This window comes from Crocodylus porosus, unplaced genomic scaffold (assembly GCF_001723895.1).
Source record: "Crocodylus porosus isolate Cpor-Errol unplaced genomic scaffold, CroPor_comp1, whole genome shotgun sequence".
In the NCBI taxonomy this organism is placed as follows: Eukaryota; Metazoa; Chordata; order Crocodylia; family Crocodylidae; genus Crocodylus; species Crocodylus porosus.
Window position 1 is genome coordinate 225,179,796 of NW_017728886.1, and position 8,454 is coordinate 225,188,249.

General features: G+C 45.6%; 1 long non-coding RNA gene across 1 annotated transcript in view; it reads right to left on the minus strand.

The window, feature by feature from the left end:
* Positions 1-4,481: 4,481 nt before the first annotated feature.
* LOC109320164 overlaps positions 4,482-8,454 on the minus strand; it is a 13,106-nt gene continuing 9,133 nt past the window's right edge. The window contains exon 3 of the long non-coding RNA XR_002103738.1: positions 4,482-4,492. This is a non-coding gene — a long non-coding RNA (uncharacterized LOC109320164). The remainder of the gene's footprint in view (positions 4,493-8,454) is intronic.

Here is an 8,454-nt window from a genome sequence, read left to right on the forward strand (position 1 = left end):
AAGACCATTTCAGGCTGGACATCAGGAAGAATTTCTTTATTGTCTGAGCCCCCAACTTCTGGAATAGCCTGCCATTGGAAGTTGTTCAAGCACCCAGATTGAACACCTTCAAGAGAAATTTGGATGTTTATCTTGCTGGGATCCTGACTTCCTGCTCTTTGGACAGGGGGCTGGACTCAATGATCTTCTGAGGTCCCTTCCAGCCCTAATGTCTATGAAATCTATTACTCCTAACATCTGTGTATTTTCTTAATTTTTTTGAATGAAGCAGCACTAGAGCTTAGATTAGCTTTTGGGATTAAGGATAACAAAAAGTCCTTCAAGTATATAGGTAGCAAGAAGAAGTCTTGTGGTAACATTGGACCCCTATGGGGCAGGGCAAGGCAGTTGGTGATGGATGCATGAGAGAAGGCAGAACTCTTTAACAAGTTCTTTGCCTCTGTGTTCCTGTCTTCTGACAATGGGGTGCTCTTGGGTGATAGCATAGAGAAGCCCAGGAAGGATGCAAGTCCCCCGACTGTTAGTTCAGACCTAGTTAAGGATTACCTGGAAGGCTTAGATGTATCCAAGTCAGCGGGCCCAGATGATCTTCGTCCGCTGGAGCTGAGGGAACTGGCTGGTTCCAACACGGGTTTGTGCCAGGCCGATCCTGCCTGACTAACCTGGTCTCTTTCTATGACCAGGTAACAAAAAGCTTAGATGTGAAGGAGGATGTCACTGTCATCTTCTTGGACTTCCAGAAGGCCTTCAACACAGTGCCCCACCCAATTCTGGTGGGCAAGCTGAGGGCCTGCAGCATTGATGAATGCACAGTCACATGGGTGGCAAACTGGCTCCAGGGGTACACCCAGGGGGTGGTGGTGGACAGGTCGATGTCAACCTGGGAGGGTGTGGGCAGCGGAGTCCCCCAGGGCTCGGTCCTTGGGCCAGTGCTGTTCAACATCTTCATTAGCAATCTGAACGAGGGTGTGGAGAGCACCCTGTTCAAGTTCGCTGATGACACCAAGCTGTGGGGTAAAGTGAATACACCAGCAGGCAGGGACCGCATCCAGGCAGACCTGGATAGGTTAGAGAAGTGGGTGGGTCTGAACAGGATGCGGTTCAACAAGGACAAGTGCAGGGTGCTGCACCTGGGGAGAGGGAACCAGCATTATGGTTATAGGTTAGGGGCTGACCCTCTTGGCAGCACAGAGCCAGAGATGGATCTTGGAGCCATGATTGACTCGGGGATGAATATGAGTCGCCAATGCGACAAAGCAATAGACAGAACCTACTGCACCCTGTCATGCATCATCAGGGGCATCACTAACAGATCCAGAGAGGTCTTGCTCCCCTTCTATGCAGCACTGATCAGGCCACAGCTGGAGTACTGTGTCCAGTTCTGGGAGCCGCACTTCAAGAGGGACGTGGAGAACCTGGAGAAGGTCCAGAGGAGGGCCACTCGTATGGTTGGGGGCCTCTGTGGCCAGCCCTATGAGGAGAGGCTGAGGGACCTGAATCTCTTCAGTCTCTGCAAGAGGAGACTGAGGGGGGATCTTGTGGCTGCCTACAACCTTATCAGGGGCCAGCAGCAGGGACTCGGGGAAAGTCTGCTCACCAGGGCCCCCCTTGGACTCACCAGGAACAATGGCCACAAGCTGAGGGAGGATAGGTTTAGGTTAGATATTAGGAAGAACTACTTCACTATAAGGGTGGTCAGAGCCTGGAATAGGCTACCCAGAGAGGTGGTGCTCTCACCTTCCCTGGAAATCTTCAAGAGGGGACTGGATAGGCACCTGGCTGAGGTCTTATGACCCCTCCCACCCCCAGTGCTCATTCCTGCCCATGGTGGGGGGTCAAACTTGATGATCTGTCTAGGTCCCTTCTGACTCATTGATCCTATGATTCTGTGATTAAAGTGCCCACACTTCAAGAGGGTGGTGAAAAGGAAAACCATTCCTTATGTTTACATATTTTATAAACCATATGAACAAGGTAGCTTAATAAAATGTGTCAAATTAAGTATCTATATTGGCCCTGAAATCCAGATTAATTATAAAGATAACATAAAATATCTACTTGCAGTTAATATACCCACTTAGACTCATCATCATCTTAGTATGCCATGGTAGCTAGTCATGTGTCCTTTATGGCACTTCAATTTATTTCAAGGCTTTAGGAAGAAGAATTTAAAAAACAATGGCTGTTCCTTGATCTCTCATGCCTTGAAGGTCAGTTGTGCCTTAGTATATAATACATCAACCTGAAGAAAACATTGTGTTTTCTAATTGCTTATTTTAAAACCTATTTCAGAGGGAGAAAAAAAGGTTAAACATTGTCACTGAAGGAAAAAATGATATGTTGCTTGAAAAACAGAGATAACTGCAGGCCAGTGGTAAAAATTTTTCACAGGGTTTGGGCAGCTAATATCTCTGATATCTCATTTATTTTATTTGTTAATAAACAACAGGAGATGGTGCTATGGATGTCAGAGAGCGTGGAATTTAATTTGAGGTAACCATTATTTTAGAAGGCAAGTTCTTGTGATGAATTATTAACTGGTATTATTAAAAAACTGAAATACTTGTTAGAGTTAAGTACCTTCTCCCAGAGAAACATGGTTTATAAACTACATGGTGAGACATAAGGTCTTTCATACATGGTTCACAGGTTAATGCATTAACAACATTGTGACAGGCCCCTGTCCCATTGAGCTCAACATGGACATCCTCATGGCCCAGCTGGGGGCGAGCCAGCCAGCACCACATGGCCAGAAGGTGCTCTACTGTTTGGTCCAGTGCCAAAAAGCTCTGGGCTTAAAAGAAGCCCGAAGTTACCTTGTGCAGCCATCCTGGTCTAGCAAGCTGGGACGAATGGTCCAGGCTCAAGGTACCAGCGGGATGCCAAGGGAGCACCCAGAGGCAAATCCCTCTGCCAGCGAGGAGCTGGTAACTCTCCCTGGGGCCAGAATCCCCGGAGAAGAGGATGAAGCCCAGATCACCCAGGCAGACCCAGACACAGACATTGATGCCAGCTGCATTGTGGCAGCTGGTGGGTTGGGTGGCAATGACCCCATAATGCTGTACAGCACCCATAGAATCATAGAAGTAGGGTCGGAAGGGATCTTGTAGATCTTCAAGTCTGACCCCCCGCCTGGGCGGGAGAAAAAAAAAAATCATGAGAATCATCACAGGAGGATGCAGGTCAGCTGGGGCTGGGAGAGGGTGTTACAGTGGGCATAGCTGAAGCCTCTGAAAAAGAGATGCTGGCACAGGAGCCTACTGGCTGCTCATACCCCATTGACCATGCACGGAACCAGAGTGCCCCACCAGGGGACTCGCAGAACCATAACAGACTGCAGGCACAGAGGGATCACCCCACAACACTGTAGCACCTGGTCAGGCAGAACACAGTCCCAGAAGCAGGCCAACAAGAGGGACATCCTTGAGAGACTGTGGGAGATGGGTGCATAGTGCGCCACCCAGCCCCACACACTGAAAGCCCCACACTGTTGCCCTGCCTACAGCCACATCCAAGCTATTTTGGGTTGAATTCTTATTTTGTATAGTTTTCACAAGTCTACAGGGTCACAGCTAGGCTTCCTGCAGCTGCCCCTGGTCCCAGGCATTAGTGCAGGAAGGAAGAACCCTGTCACCACATCAGGAGCATCATCCAGGCTGATCCAAAACACCGGAGTGGAAAAGGGTGGGATATAGAGGAGAAGGAGCCCACAGAAGATGCACCAGTAGTGTCGCCTGGGGCCATGGAGGAACTACTGAACATCACCTCCAAAGGTAAACTCCATTGAACAGCAAGCCATGGAGGGTGAGTAGCCCCAATACTACATAGGCAGGATGGTGAGACACACCCACTGATTGATATATTTTTTTTGGTTTTTGTGTTTTTTAAGGGTCCAAGTGCTTTTTTTTTATCAAAGTTGAAACCCAATTTTATTACCATTTTTCCCCACAAAGTTCTGTTTCAGGCTTTCTGAGAATGTAGATAACTGAATTGTTATCCACACAAGTGATTCATCTATAGCTCTTTAACCAATGGCTTGGCTTCTTTTCTTTGTATTCAGATGGCCTATTTTCAAAGGAAAATGTAATAATCATATAATATATGGGACATTCCATGCGGTCATTTGAATATTATGCCTAGGTGGAAAATGGGATGAACATGTCTTTTTTCTTCATTCTCAGTTTTGGTAGAATTGTCCCATCCTTTTTTATAGTACAAACACAAACAGATCATATGGTCTTTTAAACAAATAGGTGCTGGAATAGCTTTGTGGAAGAGTGCATTTCCTTTTTGATTGGCAAACAATTCACTGAAAATATTATTAGTGGGATCCTACTATGTCCATAAACCTGTATAGGAGGAGGTATAAACTGCTAGAAATATAGTTCAGATTCCCAGGGAAGACAGTTCTTGACCTTAACTTAATTTCCCATAATTAAACATTTTCTTGAGAAACCCTAAGTCAGTCAAGGATCGGATCCTACTATGTATTCTTGTCTATTTTATCTTGATTAATTTTAAATAACCCAGACAATGAGGTTACTATGACTTCCCTCTATAAAGTACCCCACAGTGTAGAAGTTCTAATTCAGAAGAGCAGGAATAGGTTGGCAGTCACAGCCAGCTGGCTATTGTTCCAAACACTGCAGAAAGAAAGACAAGACACCAGGAATGTGGCTTAACTGAGCCACATCTTTATTAAATAACACAACTGGAAAATATCCAGTCCAGTGCAGGTTACCGTTCCTTTGTACCAGGTGAAGGACTACTATTAGAATTCTATCCCATTAATATGTTCCTAATACCCTTCCTGGGACCCCTCTACTCTTGCATGATGAGGTTTAAGAGGTGGAGGAAAAAAAGAGTTATTTCCTTCTTGTGCTAGCCATTATAAGCTCAAGCCCATTCCCAACCTTTGTGAGGGAATATCTTTTCTTCATTGCTACTGGTTCCAGTTTATCAGGGAACCATACCCTGTAAGTCCACTGAATTCTGAGGTTTCCCAGGGTGAAAAGGAGAATCTTGGTAGTGGTATTCTGTCCTGGTTTTTTGGCTGGAGAGGAACATTCAAACAGTGTGTGTCTGTCACATGTTTAGAAGCCCAGATACTGACAGATCTCTGTTCTTCATTTTCTACAAACTGGGTAGGGTAGAATAAATAGACTTTGTGGCTTTGGGGTTTTTTTTTTCATCTAGTTTATTTCCCTCAATGCCTTTTGGACAGGAAGAGAGCATATGGGGAAAGCTGACTCAATATTAGCAGAAAGTAATAACATCTCTAAATTCAAAATGAGTGGTTGACAAAATTCTGTTCTATTAAATCAAGTGCATCCAACTGTGACCCTGCTGTATTACTGATTTATTATGTTTTTATATTGACTGTTCTTGTGAGCATATCCTGTCTCAGCTGCATGGAAGTGTTGTCCTCTTCACTTCTGTTAGATTAGTTAAAATGTGTAAGTGCTTACAAATGGATTTTAGTTCTAAATTTGGAAATGGAACCTATGTTTTCTTTAAAGCACTAAGACAATATCTACACTAAAAAGTTTTACTGGTAGCATTTCTGTCAGTACACAGGTCCAGCATTGCAGTTTTGCTAGAGTATATGCTCACATGAATGACTTTGCTGGTACCTTTCAACCTTACAGCTACAGGTTATATTGGCCAGAGATATAATAAACTATGCATATGTATCGCAAGCTGTCTAGTGACAGCATCTCTAGCACTACCTACTAGGATAGATGTAAGATACTAGCACTTCTTTAGGAAACTGCAGGAGATCAAGTTCCCACCATTCTGTTTTAATTTTCTCTTTTCATATTGCTTTAATTTAATTTCCACAGATACTTCATTACATTCTAATATGTCCTTTCTCTTAACTTCTGTCAATCTAAGACTTCTTATCAGCAGAAATGTGAATGTTAAGTAAGTCAAAAGAATTCACCTGCCTGTTTTGAAGTCATGGCAACTGATTCTTTTCTAGCTGTAAAAGCTGAGGAACTACCACGGCAGTGTGTGAAGCGATCAGTTAATGAAAATTAGTAGGTGCTGCAGGCACTCACTGACCAGCTTCACATAGTGGAGCATTATTTCTGGACATATGAAATAAGCAGCAGGTGAAAGGAGAGGAGTGTGGTGGCTGCAGAACTTTCAGATGTAAAAAATGAAATGTTTGAAGTTGAATGAACTTACCCCACTTCTCCATTGCTGCCACATCAAAATGAGAACTGCTTTATGCAGTTGGCAATTGTGCTGCGGTACACTGCGGTACATTACAAATGCTTGGTGAGCAATCACTTTGGTGCTGCAAGGCTGGGGTTCTCATTCAGGTAAGACATACCATCTCCTCGCAGCACAGTATTTAGACACTGAGCAGTGTCTATGGCTAAAGACAGATACTACGCATAAACTGGTTTAAGTGATCAGAAAGTTGTTTAAACCTGTAACAGAAGAGCTGTTCAGTGCACATAAAATGGTTTCAAAATGGCCAAAACTAGTTTGAAATAAACCTGGTTAAATGTAGTATCAGACTTAACTGATTTGGCTCAAACTGTTTTATGAAGTATTTGTTCCAGATCCCTTGCTGGTTTAAGTTAAACCAGACACCTTCAGCATCCTGGCATGCACTCTCCACAACAGAGCTGGCCCCTCCCCTCTGCTTCCTGGCTGGAGCTCAGCACAGTCTTGCAAGCACAGCAGGATCTGCTCACTTCTCTGTGTCCTTCTTCACCCCCCCACCCTCAAGTGGTGCTTAAGCATCTCTTCCTCCACCCTGCCACAGCATGAACCATATCCAGCATGTGGTATGCTAGCTAATGCTGAGAAGTGTCTGTTTGTGTGTTTCTCTCCGATTTCACTGGGATAGGCAAACAGAAAAGTGACCTCAGGACTTTTGGAGTTGATCAGCAGGTCAGCCTGTAAACTGTTTAAGAAGTTTGAAGTAATGTGGAGAAAGGCTATTGTTTTGTTAATTAGGTGATGCAGACTGTTATCACCCCGCCCCTCCACTGGCTTGCTTGCTTGTCAGTTGCTGCAGACAGTATGATAAAGCAGGGAAGGAGACTGAAAAGCTCTGTATTATCAACAGATGCATGCACCGCACACCACCACTTGCCTCAGAGTGATAGCTGGAGGCTGGTGGCTGGCAATACTCCCACCCCTTGAGCAGCTAGTGGGGAAAAGCCTGGAACCATGAAGGCAGACATCCCTAATGAAAGAATCCTGGCAGGGCCTGGCCACACCCCCCTCAACTCAGCTCCCTGCAGAAGGGAAGGGAGGGCTGCTGTAGTGCCCCCTGGCTTTGAGCCTGAGCCACTGAAGGCATGTTCCTGAATTTTCTCGGTCCAGAGAAAATGTCTGTCCAGTTTCAAACCAGTTCAGCCTAGTCAGGTTAGATTAACTTGCAAAGATTGTATCAATTCAGGCTCAGGCTTTTTGAATGTCTGTCCCTAGCACTAAGGTCTATTTGTGGCCTCCTTCTACCTCTACAGCCATACCCAAGCTTTGCAGCTATTACCAATTAATAGCATCCTCTTGTGTGTGGATGACCTCTAATTGACTCAAGAAGTCTATGGGCCAACAAGAAGCAAAGTGCTCCTTGACCTGGTACTGGCTACTGGGGATGACCTAAATGGTGACCTAGTGATCGATGGGAAGCTGGGTGACATCGACCATGAGCTGATCACCTTCACCATCCACCATAAAGCTGGCAAGTCATTCAGCAACACGGAAGTTCTTGACTTCAAGAAAGCTGACTTTGACAAGCTCAGGAGGCTTGTCAGTCAGCCCCTAAGAGACCATGATCCCAGCTAGAGGGGAGTTCAAGAAGAGTGGTTGCTCCTCAAGAGAGCAATCCTCAATGCACAAGCTATGTCTATTCCATCTCGAAGGAAAGGCAGCAAGAGGGCACAGCAGCCCCCCTGGCTCTCCAGGGAACTAAAAGACCTCCTGAGGTGAAAAAGAAAGGCCAACAAAGGATGGAAGACGGGATTCACCTTCAAGGAGGATTATTCTGCACTGGTCCAGTCCTGCAGGGAGCAAGCCAGGAAAGCCAAGGCTGCAACTGAACTACAGCTAGCTTCGAGCATAAAGGACAATAAAAAGTCCTTTTTCAGATATGTGGGGAGCCGGAGAAAAAGCAAGGGCAACATTGGACCCCTGCTCAACCAGATGGGGCAACTGACAACTGACACCCAGGAAAAAGCCAACCTATTAAGTGGGTACTTTGCATCGGTCTTTCATCAATCCCATGGGATCCCCATGCCCACTACGGGACAGGGAGGTCCGGGTGAAGGAGATCCCCTGCCCTCCATTAATATTCACCTCATGAAGGAACATCTTGAGAAGCTCGATACCTTCAAGTCAGCTGGCCCTGACAATCCACACCCCAGGGTACTCCAGGAGCTGGCGAGCATCATAGCCGAGTCCCTGGCACAGATCTTTGAAAACTCCTGG